At 44.8% G+C, this 23,277-nt stretch overlaps 1 protein-coding gene across 4 annotated transcripts in view; it reads right to left on the bottom strand.

Annotated features, from left to right (window-relative positions):
- Nucleotides 1-23,277, bottom strand: part of SCAI (suppressor of cancer cell invasion) — a 169,484-nt gene that overhangs the window by 144,187 nt on the left and 2,020 nt on the right. Inside the window, exon 1 of one of the 4 annotated variants that reach the window (XM_056540584.1) lies at nt 15,488-15,553. The exons of 2 other annotated variants lie outside the window; for them this stretch is intronic. The gene's annotated coding sequence lies outside the window, so the exon portion shown is untranslated. Of the gene's footprint in view, nt 1-4,932; nt 5,040-15,487; nt 15,554-23,277 lie in introns of those variants that run through there. One more of the 4 variants, XM_056540585.1, reaches the window with a different exon arrangement.

Here is a 23,277-nt window from a genome sequence, read left to right as displayed (position 1 = left end):
ACGCTCAGCCCACCTACATCCTCATGGCACATACACAGTGTATTTCCTACTGCACAGCAGATTTCTTGCACCATTGAATACGTTGCATATGTGCTGTGTGTGACCCTACCCTTAAAAAGGGGATATATTTTTAATAACTGGAGTACCCCTTTAAAGTTGTTGGTGAATGTCGGTAGTTGGGTGCCAGAATGGAGCAGCAGTCATGCATGCACACCACCAATCAGTTCACTGTCTGTGTGACTGCCGGAGATAGCGTAGTTTGGAAGTCCCATACACAATGAAAGGAGCGGCAGTTCACACTCATGACAATGTTTCATTCCGACAGGAGACTCCGGAGCTCCAGTCTCAAGACTGCTGGTGGTCCCAACAGTCAGACCCCTCACCATCATACACATACACTATACTACGGAATGTGGACATAATAATGCTGGGACAACCATTTTAATTCTTGGTTCTGTTTTTCCTTTTCTTTTTCCATTCACTTTGTTGATATTTCAAGAATGAAAGATTCAAAAAATACACTAATGTAGGCCACTCAGTGAATGAGGGTCTATGGCAACATTTGGAGAATGTGCCATGAACATATGATGAATTTGTATGAAATACTACGTAACTGATCCTTAGGCTAGGTTCAGACTACGGAATCTCCGGGCAGAAAATTTCCGCCCGGAGATTCCGAGTTTGTCCGGCGCTGACTGAATCAGTCGGCGCTAGGACCGCGCGGACACTACAGTCCCCTATAGACTGCAATGTGTTCCGTGACGATTTCCACCTGAAGAAAGAGCAACCCCTTTCTTCAGGTGGAAGTTTCCAAGCGGATTTTCCGTTCACAAATTCCGCTTCACAAGTTCCGAAGTGTGAATTTGTAAAAGGAAACCCATTCACTACACTATACATTTTAGCAAGCGGACTTTTGTAAGCATCTAACCTGCCGATAATGCGGGTGCTTTAAATCAATTAACTGCAGTGGCTTTTGCGGGGCCAGAAACCGCCACCCGCTTCTCTCCCCCTGCCTGTCCTGGGGTCCTGAGTCCAACCACCGACGCTGCCCGATTGCCTCCCCCTACCTATCCTCTGACCAGAGACTGCCGCTGCCCCATTGCCTCCCCCATCCCCGGGGTCCGTGCTACTTCTGGCTCCGGCGGCATCAGCTACAATATTGTGGCTACCACAAGGATGAACAAAAGACTTTCGTAATAGGATGGAAAATTGGTCTTCTAGAGGATGGAACAAGATGCCTTAGGCTTTATTCACATGGCCCTCTTACAGCTGCGTGTGATTTCCACATGCTTAGCGCCAAAAACTAAGGGGCTTGTCTCTATATACACTGCCAGATCTACTCAGCTAATAGGGGACAGTAACTGATAATGCAAATTAAGGCCGTGTTCACACAATTTTTTTCACGCAGATTCTGAAATTACGTAAACAATGTAACTCGTGAGGCTACGCCGTTTGTGCAACTCCCATTATAATAAATGGAAAAGATGCAAATGGTGTAACTTCCCCGCTGCCACCTCCAGTGGCTGTAAACAAGTCGGAGGGGGCCATGAAGCCGAAATTACAAGATGGGAATCTTTTTTAGACAGTAACAATAAACCTCCCAGTACATCTGACATAGAAGCCAAACATATACACTGTCTATAAATGGGCTGGACATATGCCAAAAGAGTGTCCTTCAGTTTAAAAGGAGAATTTTACTAAGGCTGCATTCACATCTCGTTTTTGCAATATGGTTGCCGTATCCGGTTTCACTGAAAAAAACGTATCGAACCGTATTGCAAACCGTATATATAGACATTTAATTGTAAACCGTATGCCAACCGTAGCATCAGGTTGTGTACATTTTGCATCATTTACGGTTTTATACGGTTTTTAACAGTACACCAAAACCGTAGTCTACTATGGTTTTGTGTCCTGGTCAAAAACCGTATCCAACCTGTATACGGTTATTTTAAAATGGAGTTCTATGGTAACCGTATATGCATACGGTTACATCCGGTTTGCACAATACGGTTTTTCATTTTTTTTCATTTCTTTTTTGTGGAAATTCAATAAAAAGAAGAACTTTATTTAAAATGTTCACAAACATAAAACCGTATCAGTTTTTTTTTTCAAGGAAAACGTATTAAAACGTATGCAAACGGACATCGTTTTCAAACCGTATATGGTTTAAAAACGTGAGGAGGCATATACGGTTGCATACGTTTCGGTCCGGTTTGGAGATGTTTTTTGTCCAGAAACGGGATACGGGACCCGTTTGCAAAAACGAAATGTGAATGCAGCCTAACAGGGATTTTCTGGGAACATAAGACAAAATCGGAGTACAGAAAGAGTGGTGGCAACCAATCAGATCGCTTCTTTCATTTCTTAGAGGCCTTCTGTGTACTTAAATCCCCATACAACTCCGCTACATCCATACATTTCATTTCATTACTACATCTGGCTCTTCTGACCACAAGAAAATTACATGCACTAGTGTGTAGACAGGATGTTAGTCTCTCCTGCAACAGACATCTCCCCCGCAGAGCCCTCCCCTCCCAGACGTCTCCCCCGCAGAGCCCTCCCCTCCCAGACGTCGCCCCCGCAGAGCTCTCCCCTCCCAGACGTCGCCCCCGCAGAGCTCTCCCCTCCCAGACGTCTCCCTCGCTGAGCTGTCCCCTCCCACAGACTGCTCTTTTGCTGACCCCTCCCCTTCCACAGCCTGCTCCCCCTTTGAGCCCTCCCCTCTCACTGACTGCCCCCCAGCTGAGCACCTCCAACCGACTGCTGCCCCGCTGGGCCCTCCCCTCCCACAGACTGCTCCCCCGCTGAGTTTTCCCCTTCCACACACCGCTACCCTTTGAGTCCCATCAAAACCAACCCCCCCCCCCCCCAGCCCCGCAGACTGCTATCCTACTGAACATTCCACTTCCACAAACTGCTATCCCACAGAGCCCTTCCCTCTGACAGGTCAGCTTCTGAAACCCAGATCCCATTGACTCTCAAATCTGAACTTATCTGTGTCGATCTAAAGGCTGGAAACGGCTACAGAACCAGGGGCCAAAGGTGCCTTTGCAGTGAACTCTGCAGTTAAAATAAGTAAGAGAACTTCTACAACCAGAGAACCACTGGTCAGTCACTGGATTTCACTATAGTGTAATCACTTATGCAGTCTGCATAGCACCTGTGTAGGTCTAGTACAGTGGTCCCTCAACGTATGATATTAATTGGTTCCAGGAGAACCATCATATGTTGAAATCATCATATGTCGAGTACATATGTCTATGTAAAAATGGTAATTGGTTCTGGGGCCTCGGAACCATTGTATGTTGAATACATATCTCTATGGGAAACTGCTAATTGGTTCTGGGATGACCATTGTATGTGGAGTGTATGGGGAGTGTTTAAAAAACCAGGGAGCCTCCAGCTGTTGCACAACTACAACTCCCAGCATGCATGTACAGCCATTGACTGTCTGGGCATGCTGAGAGTTATAGTTTTGCAACAGCTGGAGGCACACTGATAGGAAAACATTGATGTATGGGGTGTATAGTGTGTATATGTATTGTATGTGATGTGTGACATCGCATACAGTACTGTACAGTTCTTTAAATACCTTCGGGGGGGGGGACAGAATGTCCTCCATTACCATCCTGCCGACTACAGCTCTATAGGAAAGGAAGGGGAGGGCAGCCAGCAGCTCATTGGATGCCTGCAGCAAGATGCTGCAGGCTATTGGCTATGGCGGCACTGGGGGGCGGGGCTTACATGGAGCTCACAGTGGAAGCCTGTATGAGTTAGCAGGACAGCATGTGAGTAATAGGAGGCAGAACGGGGCACACGGGGCACATTAAACAACTGTCAGTTGCTGAAGTTGTCAGCGCTGTCAGATAGCTGTTTGTACGATGGCCCCGACACACAGCAGCATCATATGTCGAGGCTGCCTTCAACATACGATGGGCTCTGAGAGGCCATCATATGTTGAAATGATCATATGTCGAGGCCATCATAAGTCGAGGGGTCACTGTATATACCAACACATTGTCACTATATGGTGGTACTGTATTATGCAAACCACCATAAAAAGGTGACAGATGAACACCCAAACCCAGTCAGTAGGCAATGAGAAACAGATGCATGGTTTGAGCTGCAGAAATCGCAAGAGTGGTATCTTAGGGTTTCACAAATCCTAGAAAATACCTGTCTTGATAATACAGATGGCAGCAGATAAGTAGATATACAGGAAAATGTATCTCTGTAAATTATAAGGATATAAATAGCCACCAAAGGTTTTCTAGGCCTGGCAAAGATTTGATGCCAGGGAATTAATTGATCTGGCATCATAAATAAAATCTGTGCCAACATTTCTGCTTCACATCAGAAAAACATTAACAGAAGAATAAAAATAAATGGTCTCCTACTGGCACAAGGGGAAAAGTAAAAGAAACAAATACAAGGGAAAAAAAAGTTGTGTGAGGTGCAGACCCCAAAAGGAGGTGACAAGGTTAATCCCCAAACCCAATGAATAGCCAGGCAGCAGGAAACAGATGCATGGGGGCTGCAGAAACTGGAGAGCGGACACCAGGCACCTTATTGTATTACAACAAAGCAATCAATGCCGACTCCTCTCCAAACACCAGCAACAGCCGCCAGAGATCAACCCCTGCTGCTTCCCGGCAATGTGCCGAGGAGAGGCACATACTATTTACTCACCGTCCTCACTTTACCTGTGCTACATACACTCCTGGACCTCAAAGATAGCAGTAGAAAAACACAGTACTGCGGGTTTTAGCAAAGGTATCCGAGAGGCTGCTAGCATAACTGTCTCACTTCAGGAATAAATATTGTGATTAAAAAAAATAAAAAAGGAAAGAAAAAAAAAACTGCTCTATATGCGCCGTTACTCCTATATATTAAATACTATTCAAAGTACACAGCTCTGGTGCCGCTCACCTGGTCAGGTTACACTTAGAGCACAAGACGATTTGTGGCCAGAGCATTCTTGTACCACGGATTTCAAAGGGAAAGGCCGGGTCAGGCGTGCAATCTTCTACTTCACCCGTCCAAGGTCCTGCTGGTAGCAACTCCGAATTGAGGGAAGAGCTTCAGAGGGTAAAAGAGGGATAGTAAAAAATGAACACTACACTTGACAGCATTCCCGGTGGGAATTTTGCCATTAATCCAAATATGCGAACTTGAAAATAACAGTAGATTTATTGTAAAAGCTCGGACAAACTCGTTTAATGTTGTTTTTCGGTTAATGTTAAAATTCCCGCCAGGGGCGCCTTTAAGAGTAGCACTAATTTTTTTTTACTATCCCTCTTTGCCCACGGGTGAAATAGAAGATCACTTAATATAGAGTTGCATGCATTGGCAGATGAATGACATTTTTACTTACAACTCACATCTATATGCAATTTTAGGTTTCCTCAAGAGCCAAGCAAAACTCCAGAAATTATTTTTGGGTCCGATTTGTTAGCATCAGCATACAGATTTAAAGGAGAACGCCGGCAAAAATTAACTTATCCCCTATACACATGATAAGGGATAAGTAGCTCTCTACCAGTAGACGGCACGTGCGCCATTCATTTCTATGGGAGCATCAATGATGCTTGAGTGCTGTACTTGGATCTCGTAGAAATAAATGGAGTTGGAACGCTGGGGTTGTGGTCCCAGTGGTCAAACTCCCCACGAACAGCTACTTATCCTCTATCCTGTGAATTGGGTAATTTGGTCTGAATGCCCCAATTTCTAGTCGTGAAATCGTGTATGATGCTCCGAGATCTCCTAAGGTTTTCTTATTTACTCCGTGCAGGGAAGGGTTCCAAGCAGCAATAATAGCAGCTGCAACAGTACATTATGGAACATGATCGACAAGGAAGGAAGGGGCTAGTAGTAGAGGCCACCATCTTGAGAATTTTGTCAGAAACAAAATTTCAAAAGTTTCATAAAATTCATAGAATTTTTGGAAACTTTTAAACCAACTACGTGACCCTAATCAAGTCGCTCATCTCTAGTTTTAGACCTATCTTTTCCACGTGAGCTACAATTACTTTACTGACAATAAAAGAGAGGTCCTTGATTGTTAGAACCCAATAATGACCACTACACAAGATATCCCTAGCTTTAGGGTGTCCTTAGTCATTTAGCAAAAAAAAAAAAACTTTTAAACACATCACTGAGACATTATAAGTATATGGGTATGTCCAGTGAAGCTAGATGGAGATCGCCACGGACCGAGTGAAGTGGACAAAGGCATGCTTCTCCCCGCTAATGATCAGTGGCGAGTGCTGAGACCCTGACCGTTCAAAACTTCTGACATGTCTCTGTGACACGTCAAAACATTTTCTAAATGACAGATACATTTTAGATAAACTAAAGATAAAAGAGGTACTCCGCCCCTAAACATCTTATCCTTGGTGTGATGTCACAAACACGGAAGCCCAAAGCCGACATACTGAATATAAATGTTCAGTGTGCCTGGCCAAAGATTGCGGGGGTCCCAGCAGCCAGACCCCCTGGGATCAGACATCTTATACCCTATCATTTGGATAGGGTTTAAGCTGTCTAGGGGCGGAGTACCCCCTTTAAACCGCAGAGGGATCCAATTGTTGAAGTCATAATAAAGAAACTTAAAAGGGGTACTCCACTGCTCAGAATTTGGTACAAACAGTTCCGAACGCTGGAGCTGGCGCCGGGAGCTCGTGAAGTCATAGCCCCACCCACTCATAGCATTATGCCCCGCCCCCTAAATGCAATTCTACAGGAGTCACGCCCCGTCCCATAGACTTACATTGAGGCAGCGGGGGCGTGATGTCATGAGTGGGCGGGGCTATGACAGCACAAGCTCCTGGCGCCTGCTCCAGCGTTCGGAACAGTTTGTTCAGAACGCTGAGCAGCGGAGTACCCCTTTAAATGTGGCCATATTACAGAATCTGAACAGGTCCTTACTTGTGTGCAGATGGATCAGAAACTAGGGAGAGATACATCACTCCACTAAAAACTATGCCGAAACACTGTTTCGTTGTACGTTTTAGTGTGCAACACTATTTACAAAACCATGTGGACATCTGTATTGCATGAAGATTTTGTCGCAGATTTCACCTATGCATTATATGACTAAATATAAACACACAGAGGGGGGGATTAGGCCCCCAGCTGGCATGGAAACCCTTCAGCACCCTGTGCTTGCTCTTCAGATGACGTGATCACTATTGATCATGAAATTTGACGGGGTAAGGCAGCCGGGATCTGAGGTATTTCTGATTCAGCCATTGAAGCAAACTACAGCGGTAATTTACAGCCTACACCCGCTTCAAATGTTGTCAGCACAGTCCCTGCTCCAACATCATAGTGCTCAGATAACTACACAGCTCCTACACCAAAGTCCAATGCCAAAAGGTTATCTCAAGAATTAAAATGACCAGTAATCCACAGAATAGAGCAGTATTTCCCAACCAGGGCGCCTCCAGCTGTTGCAAAACTACAACTCCAAGCATACCCGGACAGCTGAAGCCTTCGGCTGTCCGGGTATACTTGGAGTTGTAGTTTTGCAACAGCTGGAGGCGCCTTGGTTGGAAAACACTGGGATAAAGGATAACTAGCTGATTGGTGGTCCGACTGCTGGCAACCATAGCGATCATGAGAACAGAGTTCCCTAATCTCCTGAACGCAGAGGCAGTGCGCATGTCCATCCTCCAATCCATGCCCTCTCAAGGGGTCTTCCTAATATACTGCTGTGCACTATCCTCGGCCATGTCCTTAATGGAAATGTATCACCTATATTTTTTTTCCTGATCAAAGTTAGATACTTAAACATGTTCTTTTTTCTTATTGGTTTCTATTTTCTGATTGTAATGTTATTCAATTTTTTTGAGCATTATTATGGAGGCTGCCATCTTGAGTTGTTTGTAACAGCATTTAAACCCTTAAGGACCAGGGTGTTTTCCGTTTTTTGCACTCTCTTTTTCCTCCTTACCTTTAAAAAATCATAACTCAATTCTGCACCCCAAAAATCCATATGATGGCCTATTTTTTGCGCTACCAATTCTACTTTGTAATGGCATCAGTAATTTTACCCAAAAATCTAAGGCAAAACGGAGAAAAGAAAATCACTGTCCGACAAAATTGAAGAAAAAACACCATTTTGTAACTTTTGGGGGCTTTCGTTTCTGCGCAGTAAATTTTTCAGTAAAAATTACAACTCTTTATTCTGTAGGTCCATACGATTAAAATGATACCCTACTTATATAGGTTTGATTTTGTCGTACTTCACGCAGGAAAATGTATACGTTTGAAATTGTCACCTTCTGACCCTTAACTTTTTTTTATTTTTTGACGTACAGGGCTGTAAGAGGGCAAATTTTTGGCACCGTGATCTGAAGTTTTTAGTGTTTTTAGTATTTAGCATGAAGTTCTTAGTTTTTATGTATTGATCAGATTTTTGGATAGCTTTTTATTCATTTTTTCATAATATAAAAAGTGACCAAAAAATATGCAATTTTGGACTTTTGAATTTTTTTGCGTGTACGTGATTGACCTTGTGGTGTAATTAATTATATATTTTTATAATTCGGACATTTCCACACGCGGCGATACCACATGTTTATTTTTATTTACACTTTTTTTATGGGAAAGGGGGGGCGATTCTTACTTTTATTAGGGAAGGGGTTAAATGGACTTTATTAACTTTTTTTTTTCTTTGCAATGTTATAGGGGGCTATAACACTGCACACACTGATCTTATACATTGATCATTGTTATCCCATGGGATAACATTGATCAATGATTCTGCCGCTTGATCTCAGGCACGGAGCAGTCATTCGGCGATCGGACACGCAGGAGGAAGGTAGGGATCCTCCACGTGTCCTCCAGCTGTTCAGGACACCGTGATATTGCTGCAGCGGTCCCGAACAGCCGACTGAGCTTGCCGAGGGTAGTTTACTTTCACTTTAGATGCGGTGATCAACTTTGAACGCCACGTCTAAAGGGTTAATAGCGCGCATCACGGGTCCCAGCCATTGCTAGAGGCCAGGCCCGACCCACTATGACGCCGTGGCCCCACGTTATAGAAAGGGAACGGACTCAGGGCATACAGGTACGCCCTGTGTCCTTAACAGGCTAAAGACATGCTTTACAGCAGGACCCAATGACCCTAGACAACTATGGGTAGGACAAGTCCCATTCAGATGAAGAGATGGAGATGCTCCTAGGCATTCTCTGTGACCTTTTCAGAGGTCATTCCACAGGGAAGGGAAAGCCAATCTCTGCTGTGAATGGTGGTGGATCTATATACTGGTGTCGCCTCTCATTGTACTCCTGTGTGTGCTTAGAAGAATGACATTACTGGGAAATGATCGGTACAGAACAGGAAGTCTTCGCTTAGTTTTAGGTCTAATAGCCAAAATGGGAACTGCATGATCTCATGATTATAAAAAAAAAAAATGATATTATATTAGAATGGCAAATTAGAGAAAAACAACAATTTAACATCCCATAGACAGTGAACAAAGGCAAGGCTGTGCATGCAGGGTTATTCCCTATCCTGTGGATAGGTGATAAGTTTTAATGTTGGGATAACTTTTTTAACCTGTTAAACGAGGGACAGGGACATAATACTCCCCCTTTATAAAGCATTGGTACGGCCTCACCTGGAATATGCAGTTCAGTTTTGGGCACCTGTACATAAAAGGGACACTGCGGAGCTGGAAAGGGTGCAGAGACGTGCTACTAAACTAATATGGGGCATGGAACATCTTAGCTATGAGGAGCGATTAAAGGAGTTACAATTGTTTAGTCTTGAGAAGAGACGTTTAAGGGGGGATATGATAAACGTATGTAAGTATATAAATGGCCCATACAAAAAATATGGAGAAAAACTGTTCCAGGTTAAACCCCCCCAAAGGACGAGGGGGCACTCCCTCCGTCTGGAGAAGAAAAGGTTTAGTCTAAAGGGGCGACACTCCTTTACCATAAGGACTGTGAATTTATGGAACAGTCTACCTCAGGAACTGGTGACAGCAGGAACAATTAACAGCTTTAAAACAGGGTTAGATACATTCCTGGAACAAAATAACATTAATGCTTATGCAGAATTATAAAACTACATCCCTTTCCCTTATCCCCTTACACCCTTCCCTTCAATTCCCTGGTTGGACTTGATGGACGTATGTCTTTTTTCAGCCATACTAACTATGTAACGAACAACTCTGTACAAGAGTGCAATGTAATCGTTGACTGCTGACCGGTTAAGTAAAAATATGCTTGCTGAATTGTCCAAACCATCAAATTAGCTGAGACATTGTCTTCTATGAGAGAGACACCACATCCCAAAATACCAGAAAAACTACAGAATCTGCCAAAGAAATTTGTAATAGGTAACTTATTTCCCCAGAAGCCACTACTACACAAAAATGTCAGCATTGCACACAACTACACAAATAAATGTCTCTTCACTAAAGACATGGACCACTAATGATACCTGGAACTTAATTGGGGTTTTACAGGAAAAGACAGACATAAGGAGACTTAATTGGGGTCTCCTTCCAGAAACAGCACCACACCTGTCCATTGGTTGTGTCTGGTATTGCAGCTGAGCTTTATTAAAATGATTGGGGTTTAATTATAACACACAAGAAATCTGCAAAGCTGTATTACAGCAATATAGGAGCACTTTAATATGTTAGATCGTATTACTTGAGTCACACACAACTATCAGGGCACAGACAGGTTTGTCCTAATGGTTCAGAAAGACATGCCTGTCCAAATACAGCTGCATCCTCCTGATATAAACAATATGGAGTAACGACAACAGCTCCATTCTCCATACCCTCCACTGATCACCAATATAAGTGCAAGTCTTAGTAGACAGATAATAGTGCCCTCAAGTGGCTGCTCATATGTATCTTTCATGTCAGAGTGGAATGTGGTGAGCAGTGGTGCACAGTGCAAGAGCAGAGGCAGGTAAAAGTACCGTATATACTCGAGTATAAGCAGAGTTTTTCGGCACTATTTTTTGTGCTGAAAACGCCCCCTCGAGTGAACTCTCCGCCTGTCAGATGTTGCAAAACTACAACTCCCAGAATGCCCGGACAGCCATCGGCTGTCCGGGCATGCTGGGAGTTGTAGTTTTGAAACCTCTGGAGGTCCGCAGGTTGAAGACCACTGCGACCTTCGTCATCATCCAGACACCCCCTTTAGTTTTCTACTCACCTCCCCTCGGTGGGAAGGAAGGGTGAGCTGGTCCGGGCCATCTATGCTGCAGGGACCGTCTGGTGGGGAGGGTTAGTCGTTCCGGGCTGTCCACTTTCACCGGGGGGGGGCCCTCTTCTCCGCGCCGGCCCCGGACTAGTAACGTTGCCTTGACGACGACGCATAGCGACATGCATGAACGTCATCATCCCCCCCCCCCCTCTTCATCATCACCGCCTGTCAATCCCTTCATCAGTGGTCTTCAACAGCCGTTGGCTGTCCGGGCATGCTGGGAGTTGTAGTTTTGCAACATCTGGAGGTCCGCAGGTTGAAGACCACTGATGAAGGGATATACAGGTGGTGATGATGAAGGGGGGGGGAGATGATGTATTTCCCACCCTAGGCTTATAGTTGAGTCAATAACTTTTCCTGGGTTTTTGGGGTGAAATTAGGGGCCTTGGCTTATATTCGGGTCGGCTTATACTCGAGTATATACGGTACTAATGGGGCACCTGGTTGCTTGCACTACTAAGGAAAGAGCAATATGCAATACCACATGTTTATTTTTATTATGTTTATATATTTTTTATTAGGAATTTGGGAAAAGGGGGTGATTTAAACTTTAAATAAGGAAGGGGTTAGTGTGTATTTTTAAACTTTTTTTTTTTTTTTTTAACAGTTTTAATCCACTTCGGGGATCATTTGATTCCTCATACAGATCAATGTGGTTCCATAAAACGACACTGATCTGTGTGCTCTGCGCTCGGTTGATAAAGCCTGGCCCTGCCAGGCTTTATCCTTCTGAGCGCAGGAGCCAGCACTACAGGAGAGGCAAGCCCTCTGGCTACCTCAGCAGTGGATCCCCCACTGGACCACCAGGGACAGGATAAAAGGCACCTTTAGACGCCGCTGTCAACTTTGACAGCAGCGATCTAAAAGGGTTAATAGCTGCCCGCGAAGATTGCCGCATGACGGCTATTAACGCCGGCCCCCAGCTACAGGAATCAGCTGGGGGCCAGCCGGTATGACGTGGGCTCGAGTCATACCCAGTTAACGGCACATGGACGAGTATAGACGTCTATGGTCGTTTACAGGTTAAAGACCATAAACACGATATGACAAATATACATCAATTCACTTTACCATTATTCAGGCCCATAACTATACTTCATAGGGCAGGAAAGGGTTGATGGGCCTGTTCATCCTGATCTCTCTGAAGGAAAGTCCAAGAGTTGGCATAAAAATTAAGAAGTAGGGATCGACCGATTATCGGTATGGCCGATATTATCGGCCGATAATCACGATTTTGGGCATTATCGGTATCGGCAATTACCTTGCCAATAAGCCAATAATGCCCCCCCGACCCACCGCGTCGCACCCCCCACCGTAGTGCTGGGCGGTATACCGGTATGAACCGGATACCGGCGCGGCAGGGGAAGCGGTGGCGGTTATAGGTCTCAGGACCCCCGGACAGGCAGGAGGAGAGAAGCGGGTGGCGGCAGCGGGTGGCGGCAGCGGGTGGCGGCAGCGGGTGGCGGCAGCGGCCTATGGCACCGCAAAAGCCACTGCAGTGCATCGATTTAAAGCACTCGCTTTAAATCAATGATCTGCAGCGGTGTCGCAGGCGGATAGCCGATAACTTATATCGGAATATCGGTATAAGTTATCGGCTATCGGCCCTAACCTCCCCAGATTATCGGTATAGGCCCTAAAAAAAACGATATCGACCTATTGAGAAGGATCACGGAACGTAATGTAACTTTGCAGAGCGACGCACAGGAATGTGCCCTTCTTTACTATGGATGCAGAAAATCTCACATGGAAGCTATCGAACAGATAGAGACATGCCTTCAGACCGGTGAGTGTTTCTGATCTTATAGGGTGTGTGTCAAAAAGTGCTGGCCTAGCTTAGTGGAAAGGGTGGTGATGTTCTCTTTCCTTTCTATACAGATTGTCAGCGTGTTCTAGAAGTAGATTCATTCGGCTGTCAGTGCAGTGAGGAAGTTGATGGGGACGATGGGATCAGCATCTTTTCCCACGTTCAACACTAAATCACTATCGGACAGGACTTTGTAGTGACTGTACATTATACTTTCTGATTGTTTAGACCAGGGGTGCACAGCCCATTCTGGTTCAGATCTGAATTGTCATTTAATACCAGTCTCTAGACCAGTGGTCTTCAACCTGCGGACCTCCAAATGTTGCAAAACTACAACTCCCAGCATGCCCGGACAGCCAACGGCTGTCCGGGCATGCTGGGAGTTGTAGTTTTGCAACATCTGGAGGTCCGCAGGTTGAAGACCACTGCTCTAGACCATAACTTTTCACACATCTTGTGTTCTTCTGATAGCAGCTGTGCTCACAAAAAAAGCTCTAATTTATCTTTCCTCCCCTAAAAAATGTGTCTATACTTTCAGCTACTAGGGGATTTCACTTTCACTAAATGTGTTGTTCACTGGCTGTTGTCAGGCTCAGTCAGTCTAGTAACAGAGACAATAAGAGAGAATGCAGGAAGTGCCAGGGGAGCTTGGCTACTGCAATATGCAGGAGAGAGATAACCGGAGCTGTATACCTGCAACCTATGAGCCTGTCTGCCTCCTCCAGAGTGCACACCAGTGTCTTCCAACCAGAGAGCCTTCAGCTGTGGCAAAACTACAGCTCCCAGCATGCCCAGACAGCCTAAGTTTTGCTACAGCTGGATGCACCCTGGTTGAAAGCCAACCAGTGCATGGTAAAAAAAAAAATAATAATAATAAAAAATAAATTAAAAAAAGGCCTCCATCTTATCTCTTTCCACCCATAAAGGTCTGGGCAGCTGTCCCTTGTGTAGCTTGTCATCATTCTCATCAGTAGCAGTTCCCCGTCTAGACAAGGGCTACAATAGTGATGTAACCCCTTCCTTGTTGTAATTCCTTCTAGCCTTCCTTTAGCTTGTTATCATCAGAAGAAGAAGTTCAATCCTTAGACCAGAGCAGCTATGATTTAAACCCTGCCTTACTGTACGTCTGTTGTTTTCCTTTCTTCTGATATAGCATGGTGAAAAGCCAGTGCATCAATACCCACAACCCCGTGCCATCTCAAACACTATGATATGGCAAAGAGGAGTAAGTGCTATGATTGGCCAGAGAAGTAAGAAAGGAAGAACCTGTGTGGGTGCTGCTGGCAAATAGCTTAGCTCTTGTTCTGCCCCCTGAAATGGAGAGAATGAGAACTAGTTGTGCACCATGGAGAGGGCTCAAGAACAGGAGTTAGAGCATGTTGTCAGGTACACTTTAAGGGTAGGGGCACACATAGCGTACACACAGCATATTTTACACTGCGCAAAATCCGGGAAATACCCTGCGTATTCTCCTAGGATTAGACACAAGGCTAACCGTGGCAGTCCTGTATGTGCAGTTAGGTGTGAAGGAGCCAAGTCGGCTCCCTGGGCCCGCCTTCAAACCTTACTGCACACACGGGGCTGCCCCTGCTAGCCCTATGTGTCTGCATATAGGAGAAAATGCAGCATATTTCCCGCAGTGCTGCACATAATCCTCTGCACTGCAGGAAATATGCTGCATATTCTATGTGACTAAGCTATATAAGGCCCTACCCTAATGGATATTCTCATCTGAGACTTCTAAGGTATATAAATAGGTTTGAAGTATAACCCGATACAAAGCACCAGGCTGCTCAATCCTGTGTGCTTCCACATGCTGTAACTTCTATGACAAGCAGAGAACACAGGAAATTCTTTGCGGGTGCACATTCTTCTCTGCTTGTCAGAAAAGCTGAGAATGCCACTGTTACTCCTCCTCTTCTTCTCTGACATGATGACAAGCACCACACTGACTTTTCACCAGAGATCACTCTGTTGCTTAGTATGCAGTTAAGAGAATAATCAACTGCTTCTCCATTACTGAGTACAGAAGGAGAGTAGAAAAAGGCAAGGTGACAAAACACTAGGTGGCGCTATAATACAGTAAGGGCTAAATCTTGGCATGTGCTGTCCTCATAGAACTAAACTTATTCATTACATATACGACCTTAGTTCCATAGGCTTCTGAATGTCAAACATGTACAGAACCCATCTACCTAATGGGGACTGTCCAGCGGGAAAGAAAAAAGGAGGAGCCTACCATAGAAACCAATCAGATAGCTATTTTAAACTGGCACTGTCAGAATAAAAAACTTTTTATATGTTGTAAATTGTAGCAAATTATTAACTTTTCTGATACACTTCATAAATAAATAAATCTCCTTTTTATAGAAGTTATGGCAAAAAAAAAATAATAAAAAAAAAAAAAAAAACACACATTACTAATAGGGGTCTCCATACCATCCAGAACACAATCCTGTCTGGCTGCAGCATCATCTTTGTCCCAGCTGTAACACACTGGACAGAGTCTTTTGTGCTCACTCCTGTCCCATCAGACTGCAGAATGAAAACCGAGAGAAAGTGTTACAGAGCAGACTGCAGCAATTGGATGACCCAGCACTTCACAGGAGAAACGGAGGAAGTGAATACATGGCGAGTGAGGGCAGGCTCAGTGCTTGTTTGGGACGTGCCCCTTCCTGAGCAGTGCATGGTAGAATGAGTGAGCAGCAGAACAAAGGGATTTGTGTGCCAAATACAGAAGTTAGACACACACAAAATAAAAAATAATATGTACAGAATCTGCATGAACTAGTTAGTAACATATAAAAGCATTATTTTCTTTGTGATATAACCTATACACTGTAAGGGAGGTTTCCTAGCTACATTTATTGATGACTTCCTCTGAGGATAGGCCATCAATATCAAATTGGTGGGAACTCAACATCCAGCACCCAACTAAACACTAAATAGAGCGAGAAGCAGACTGAACTGTCATTGTGTAGTGGCCAAGTTGGGTTACTGCAGCTTAGCTAAGAAGAGATGAGCTGCAGTAACCCAGCATTGCCACTATACAATATACAAAGAGGTCTGCCCGTTCTGTTCATGGTTCTGGCAAACAACTGATCGGCAGGGGTGCCAGGTGTTGAAACCCCACCAATAAAGATATTAACCTATCCTGAGGATAATCCTTTTAAAATTCCAAAAGGCCCTAAACAAGAGCTTCACTCTTGTTGCCTACACCAACATTCCTTTGCTCTAGATTTTATAAATCTCCTCTACTGTCTCAAAGTTCTACATACATTGCAATTATTTTTATCTATATATACGCAATGCAAAAGTCTACTAAAGAAATCCTTGAAATGAGCCGACCACAGACATGACATAAAATCCATCTATTTCTGGCCAATATGATCACAATCAGGCATGAAGACAATCATCTTGTCAGACTAAAGGACATGACAAGGACAGATTTTACATTCCCTAGATGTAAACAAGGGATGCTCCAGGGAAACTCGAACGTGGAGGGTACTCCAAGAGTGCTAGGGTACACTGAACCTCACTGTCAGAACCCGTGGGGTTAAACAGTTCTGACAGTTCTCCGTTTTGTTTTTGTTCTTAGACTGGTCAGCTGACCCTGATGAGAGCACCTGGTCTGGCTCCTATTTAAGCTGGCAGTCTGCTCTCATACCTGCCTGCGAAAGAGCTCTTACTCCTAGCTAGCATTTGTATTGTATCTGGTATTTCTGGCATATTTGACCCATTGGCTCTGCTGTCTGATTCTTCCCCTGTTTCTGCAATTTGGCATTTCTGTTATCTCTTGGTATTGACTTGGCTTGTGGACTGAGACTAATTCTCTGTGTATGTTTAATTATTATTTCTGTTAACGTGTGGGATTCCATAGAGGTGTCCCGACTTCCATCTGTACTATAGTTTGACTCCCTGCACGTATTCCGGCAGGGACTGTCACCATGATTGTGGACCCGTTGCCTAGGGCAGGTACGCAAGTAGGCAGGGTGAGTGGGAAAGGGTGAGTTTAGGGCTTCATTCTTCCCTGCCCACACATGACATTTTCACCGCTGGGGACCCCCGGGATCTTGCACGCGACACCCTGTTTGTAATCAGTGCCCGGAGCGTGTTCGCTCCGGGTCCGATTACGGATGACGCCTCCGCCCCCCGTGTGACGTCACGCTCCGCCCCTCAACGCAAGCCTAAGGGGGGGGGGGGGCGTGACAGCTATCACGCCCCCTCCCGTAGGCTTGCATTGAGGGGCAGAGCATGACGCCACACGCCGCCGGCCCGGTGGTTGTCTGTAATCAGACCCGAAGCGAACGCGCTCCGGGGACTGATTGCAAAGGGGGTGCCGCGTGCAAGATCCCGAGGGTCCCCATGACTCCCGCGATCAGGCATCTTATCCCCTATCCTTTGGATAGGGAATAAGATGTGTAAGCACCGGAGAACCCCTTTAAGAATATCCGTTTATGCTATCCATAGCTTGACTCCATAGAACAGGCCATGACTTTAGCGGTACAACTTGACAGACATTTAAGGGAAACAAGACGCGAACGGTCTGTTTCTTCTGTTTCGCACTCTCCTTCCTCAATGTTCTCTTCTTCACCCATCTCTCATGTCCCTTCTGGGGAATCAATGCAGATAGGGAAATTGTCCTACCTGGAGAGAAAATTAATCCAGAAGAAGGACCATTCATGTTTTTTCTTTGGAGAGGTGGGACATCGGAATTGTCCCAAACAGCAGCCAGGAAATCGGGGAGATCATTTAGGCTAACCGGTATCTCCGAAATGGTCTTCAAAACTCGTTACCAGTGCAAATATTTTTTCTTGAAAAATCTATATATCTGGTAAAGCATTTGTTGATTCAGGTTCTGCTGCAAAAATGTTGTTGATGCGAATTTAATTGAGTTTTTGAATATTCCCTTAAAATTGTTGGAAAATCCTATCCCCATTGCTGGAGTGGATATCACTGGTGTGCTCATTGCATTTTAGAAAAAAAAATATTCACATTCTTGGTTCTGGACAATTTGTCAGTAAATGTGATTTTGGGTTAACCTTGGTTAAGACGACATAATCCTGTCTTTGATTGGTCCTCGGGGGAACTTATCAAGTGGGGTTCTGACTGTACTAACAAATGTATTTCCACTTGTGTTCCCACTCTCGGTGTGGCCCAAAGTAATCTACCCAAAATTTCAGATTTTTATGACTTTTTCTGAGGAGGCCTCCTCTGCTTTTCTCCCACACAGAGATTAGGACTGTGCTATTGAACATGTACCTGATGCCAAGTATCCTAAGGGGCAAATTTATAATTTGTCTGGTCCTGAAAGTGATGCTATGAAGGACGGAGGGTTAAGGCCATGTATTGATTATCAGGGTCTGAACAAGATTACTGTTAAAAATCAATATCCATTGCCTCTCATTCCAGATTTGTTTAATCAAATATAGGGAGCATGTTGGTTTTCTAAACTTGACCTTCGGGGGGCTTATAACTTAATCAGAATTAAAGGGGTGATGAATGGAAAAACTGCATTTAACACCACCGAAGGGCATTCTGAATATCTAGTAATGCCTTTTGGTCTCAGTAATGCACCAGCAGTTTTTCAGAATTTTGTTAATCATATTTTTCATAAATTTTTGGGAAAATTCCTAGTGGTTTATCTACATGACATTCTATTGTTCTCTCGTGATTGGTCATCTCTCGTAAATCATGTACGTTCTGTTCTCCAGATACTTAGTCAAAACAAATTATTCGTTAAAACAGGACAAGTTTGTCTTAGGTGTCAAAGAGGTACATCTTAACTCCAGGACATTTCAAAATGTATCCTGAGAAGGTTAAGGGAGTTTCTGACTGGGTGCGGCCTACTTCTTTAAAAGGCATTACAACGGTTTTGGGGCTTTGCAAAATACTACAGGAATTTTTTTTTTTTTTTATATTCTATCGTCACAAAACCATTGACTAAATTTAACTCTCAAAAGGGGCAGATCTGGTTAACTGGTCTACAGAGGCAGCTTTTAAACATCTCATGGGATGTTTCATCTCCGCTCCGATATTAGTCCAACCAGACCAAGCCTTCTATTGTTGAAGTTGATGCTTCTGAAGTTTGTGCTGGAGCAGTATCGTCACAGGGAACTGCTTCTTTGACTAAGTTACGTCCTTGAGCCTTTTTCCCCCGAAAATTTTCCACAGCTGAACATAAACTATGATGTAGGAAATCAAGAACTTTTGGCAATCAAGTGGGCTTTTGAGGAGTGGAGACATTTTCTTGAGGGAGCAGTTCATCAGGTTAAAGTAATCACTGATCACAAAAATGTAACCTTCCTTGAATCTGCCAAATGTCTCTATCCTCGTCAAGCCTTGTTCTTTACTCGGCTTAATTGTGTTATTACTTCGGGTCTGGGTACTAAGAATGTCAAGGCTGATGCTTTATCTCGGAGTTTCAGTGCTTCTCAGCCTATTTATTCTAATCCAGAGACTATTCTCCCAGAAGGTGTACTTATTTCTGCAGTGTCCACAGATTTAACTTCTGAGATATTGAACAATCAAGGCTTGATTCCTCCAGAGATTCCTAGAGGTAAGATCTTTATACCTAGTCAGTTTCGCCTCCATATTATTGAAGAGTGTCATTGTTCCCAGTTACCAGGTCATCCTGGCATTCAGGGTACAAGGAAATTCTGGTGGCCAACTCTTCTTGTTAAGTTTGTGCTCGAGCAAAAACACCTCGGACACGTCCCGCAGGAGAGTTGTGTCCATCGTCCATTCCCAAAAGGCCTTGGACTCATTTCTATGGATTTTATGACTGATCTACCTCCAACTGAGGGAAAACCCATTCTGTGGGTGGTGGTGGACAGGTTCAGTAAACAGTGTACTCTCGTTCCTCTTTAAAATCTCCCTTCGGCCAAAATTCTTGCTGATTTATTTTTAAGACATGATGTTAGGTACCATGGGGTTCTGGAAAATATTGTGTCTGATCGAGGGATACAATTTGTTTCTAAATTTTTATCAAGCTTTTTGTAACCAGTTTGGTGTTGAATTGTATTTTTCATCCACAATCTAATGGACAAACAGAAAGAATGAATCAAAATGTTGAACAGTACTGTAGATGTTACATAGAAGATAGACAGGATGAATGGGTATCTTTTCTGTTTCTTGCTGAGTTTGCCTTGAATAATTGAGAGAACTCTTCTACTGGTGTGTCACCATTCTTCTGTGTATATGGATTTCATGTATGGTTTTCTTCCTGTACCAATAATGATAACCCTGTCAAGACTACCATTAGTAAACAGTGCACAGTTTGGGCCCAGGTTCAGAAGAACCTGAGAAATGCCCAAGTAGTACAAAGTAAATCTGCCAACTATACATACGTTTTGGATTAAATTCAAAAGTAGGTGATAAAAAGTGTGTATATCTAAAAAAAAAAAAATAATAATTGTCTCAAGGTTCCATCTAAAAAGTTGGCTTCTCGGTTCATTGGGCCTTATGAGATAATTGAGGTAATTAATCCAGTCTGTTACAGATTAAAATTACCTACTTCATTTAAGGTCCATAATGTGTTCCACGGATGCTTATTAAAATTGTACGATCCTACAAAGTCTGCAGTCTCTGTGCCTCCTCCTTCAGTTGAAATCGATGAAGACCTGGAGTATGAGGTCTCCAAAATACTGGACAGTCGTCGGGTGCAAAATTCTGTCCAGTATTTGGTTCACTGAAAAGGGTATGGTCCAGAAGAGAGGTCGTGGGTTCCAGCCTCTTCCATTCATGCTTCCACTTTGGTGAAAAGGTTTCACGACTCTCACCCTGACAAATCCAGACCCATGGTGTTAAACTGTCCTGACAGTTCTCGGTTTTGGTCTTGAGCATCACCCAGCTGCCTGGACTGGTCAGCTGACCCTGATGAGAGCACCTGGTCTGGCTCCTATTTAAGCTGGCAGTCTGCTCTCATACCTGCCTACGAAAGAGCTCTTACTCCTAGCTAACGTTTGTATTGTATCTGGTATTTCTGCCATATTTGACCCATTGGCTCTGCACTCTGACTCTTCTCCTGTTTCTGCGATAAGTTGCCTGATCGCGCGGGGTCCCGCCGCTGGGGACCCCTGCGATCTCGCACGCAGAACCCCTCTCTCATCAAGCCCCGGAGCGAACATCCGCTCCGGGTCTGATGACGGGGCCGGTGATCGTGACATCATCGCTCCGCCCCCGTGTGACGTCACATTCCGCCCCCCCCAATGCAAGTCTATGGCAGCTGTCTCGCCCCTGCCATAGATTTACATTGAGGGGGCGTGGCGTGATGCCACATGGGGGCGGAGCAGTGACATCACGATACTCCGGCCCCATGATCGGCAGTCATCAGATCCAGAGGGATCTTCGCTCTGGGGCCTGATGAGAGCGGGGTGCTGCGTGCGAGATCGCAGGGGTCCCCAGCGGTGGCACCCTGCGCGATCAGGCAACTTATCCCCTATCCTTTAGATAGGGGATAAGTTGCCAGCACGGTAGTACCACTTTAATGGGGTCTGGAAGTTTATTTTTTGCTCCACTCTGTCATTTTATTAGAATATAATCGGACCAAAAAAGAAAAACATACAGCATTTATTTTTATTTTTTTGACTGGCTATTTGAACAGAGCTTCCAAAGCAGATGTGAACCTGCCTTTTCTACATCTCCCACTGACATGTTTCTCCAGCTCACCCCAAAGATGACAGACAGATCTGGGAATTCGAAAGTCACCACCTTCATGTTCCTCATTGGGGCAAACAGATGCAATAGAAGGCGTCAAACGCAGCAGAGCTGAATTAGGTGACTTAGCAGGCAGGTGCTGTAACAACAGCAGGAAAGCTCAGGTGCAGCAGACTGGAACACAGCAGACTGGTACCTTCGCTGTAGAAACCTACAATATTGCTCAGGTACCACAGGAAGGGAGGAGTGCTCTTTTATAGGTGGTGCCCGGCAGGAATTTGCTGGGAATCTAATAGGGAGTGCACACTGGCCCCATAAGTCTCAGCCAGTGTTCGCACGCAGCCCCTAGAGGACAGAGGGGAAACTGCAGCAATGGCAGAACTGCAGAAGCAGCAGAACATGGCACAGAACAGGCCGCCTGATGAAGAGATAGGACACACAGTACGCCGGTGGTTTTCAACCAGTGGCGTTACAGCCATGATGGAGGGAATTGGCCTGTACAATGTTTAAGTAGGTGGTATGTGTCATAGTAACATTCACGTGATTCCAGGACCTGTCTGACCGCAGAGCAGGATAGATTTGCTCCTGCTCTGGACAATTCCTGACATGGACAGAGGCGTCAGCAGAGAGCACTGTGGTCAGACAGAAAATAAATTAAAAAATAATAACTTCCTCTGTAGTATACAGCAGCTGAAAAGTACTGGAAGGATCAGGATTTCTATATAGAAGTAAATTACAAATCTCTAACTTTTTGGCACTAGTTGATTTAAACAAAAATTGTTTTCCACCAGAGTACCCCTTTAAGGCTGAACTAAGTCTTCATAGCAGTCTTGACCAGATTGAGAAGAAAAGTGAATGACCGATCAGAGAAGACATCAGCCGTATCACTGGATGTGAAGGGACTTTATTCACATATAAAAGGTCTGTTTGGTATTTGGTTGGTGCTTCATTGCATCATCATTGGCAGAGGAACAGGAGATTTAAAGGGGTACTCCGGTGCTTAGACATCTTATCCCCTATCCAAAAGGATAGGGGATAAGATGCCTGATCGCAGGGGTCCTGCCGCTGGGGATCCCCATGATCTTGCACGCCGCACCCGTTAAACTCAGTCCTCGAAGCGTGTTCGCTCCGGGTCTGATTACTGTCGATCACGGGGCCGGAGCATGGTGACGTCACGGCTCCGCCCCCGTGTGACGTCTCGCTCTGCCCCCTCAATGCAAGCCTATGGAGGGGGCGTGAAAGCTGATCAACAGTAATCAGACCCGGAGCGAACACGCTCCGAGGACTGATTTTAACGGGGTGCAAGATCACGGGGTCCCCAGCGGCGGATAGGGGATAAGATGTCTAAGCGCCGGAGTACCCCTTTAATCCCAAACCTTGGCATCACAAGGCACCCAAGACCAGAGAGGGTATGTGCCCCAAAAAAAGAAAATCCCAACTGTTGTCATTACAAATTGGTGGGACTGCTGCAGGTGCTTGCGTCTGTCCCAGTAGTGATTACATAAATATATACACACACATACATGCGGGGGACACTACGACATGTGGAATCAATGTCATTAGAATAGAGG

The sequence above is a fragment of the Hyla sarda genome, chromosome 9 (assembly GCF_029499605.1).
Source record: "Hyla sarda isolate aHylSar1 chromosome 9, aHylSar1.hap1, whole genome shotgun sequence".
In the NCBI taxonomy this organism is placed as follows: domain Eukaryota; kingdom Metazoa; phylum Chordata; class Amphibia; order Anura; family Hylidae; genus Hyla; species Hyla sarda.
The sequence above is the reverse complement of the archived record's forward strand: the minus strand, read 5'-3'. Positions and strand labels throughout refer to the sequence as shown.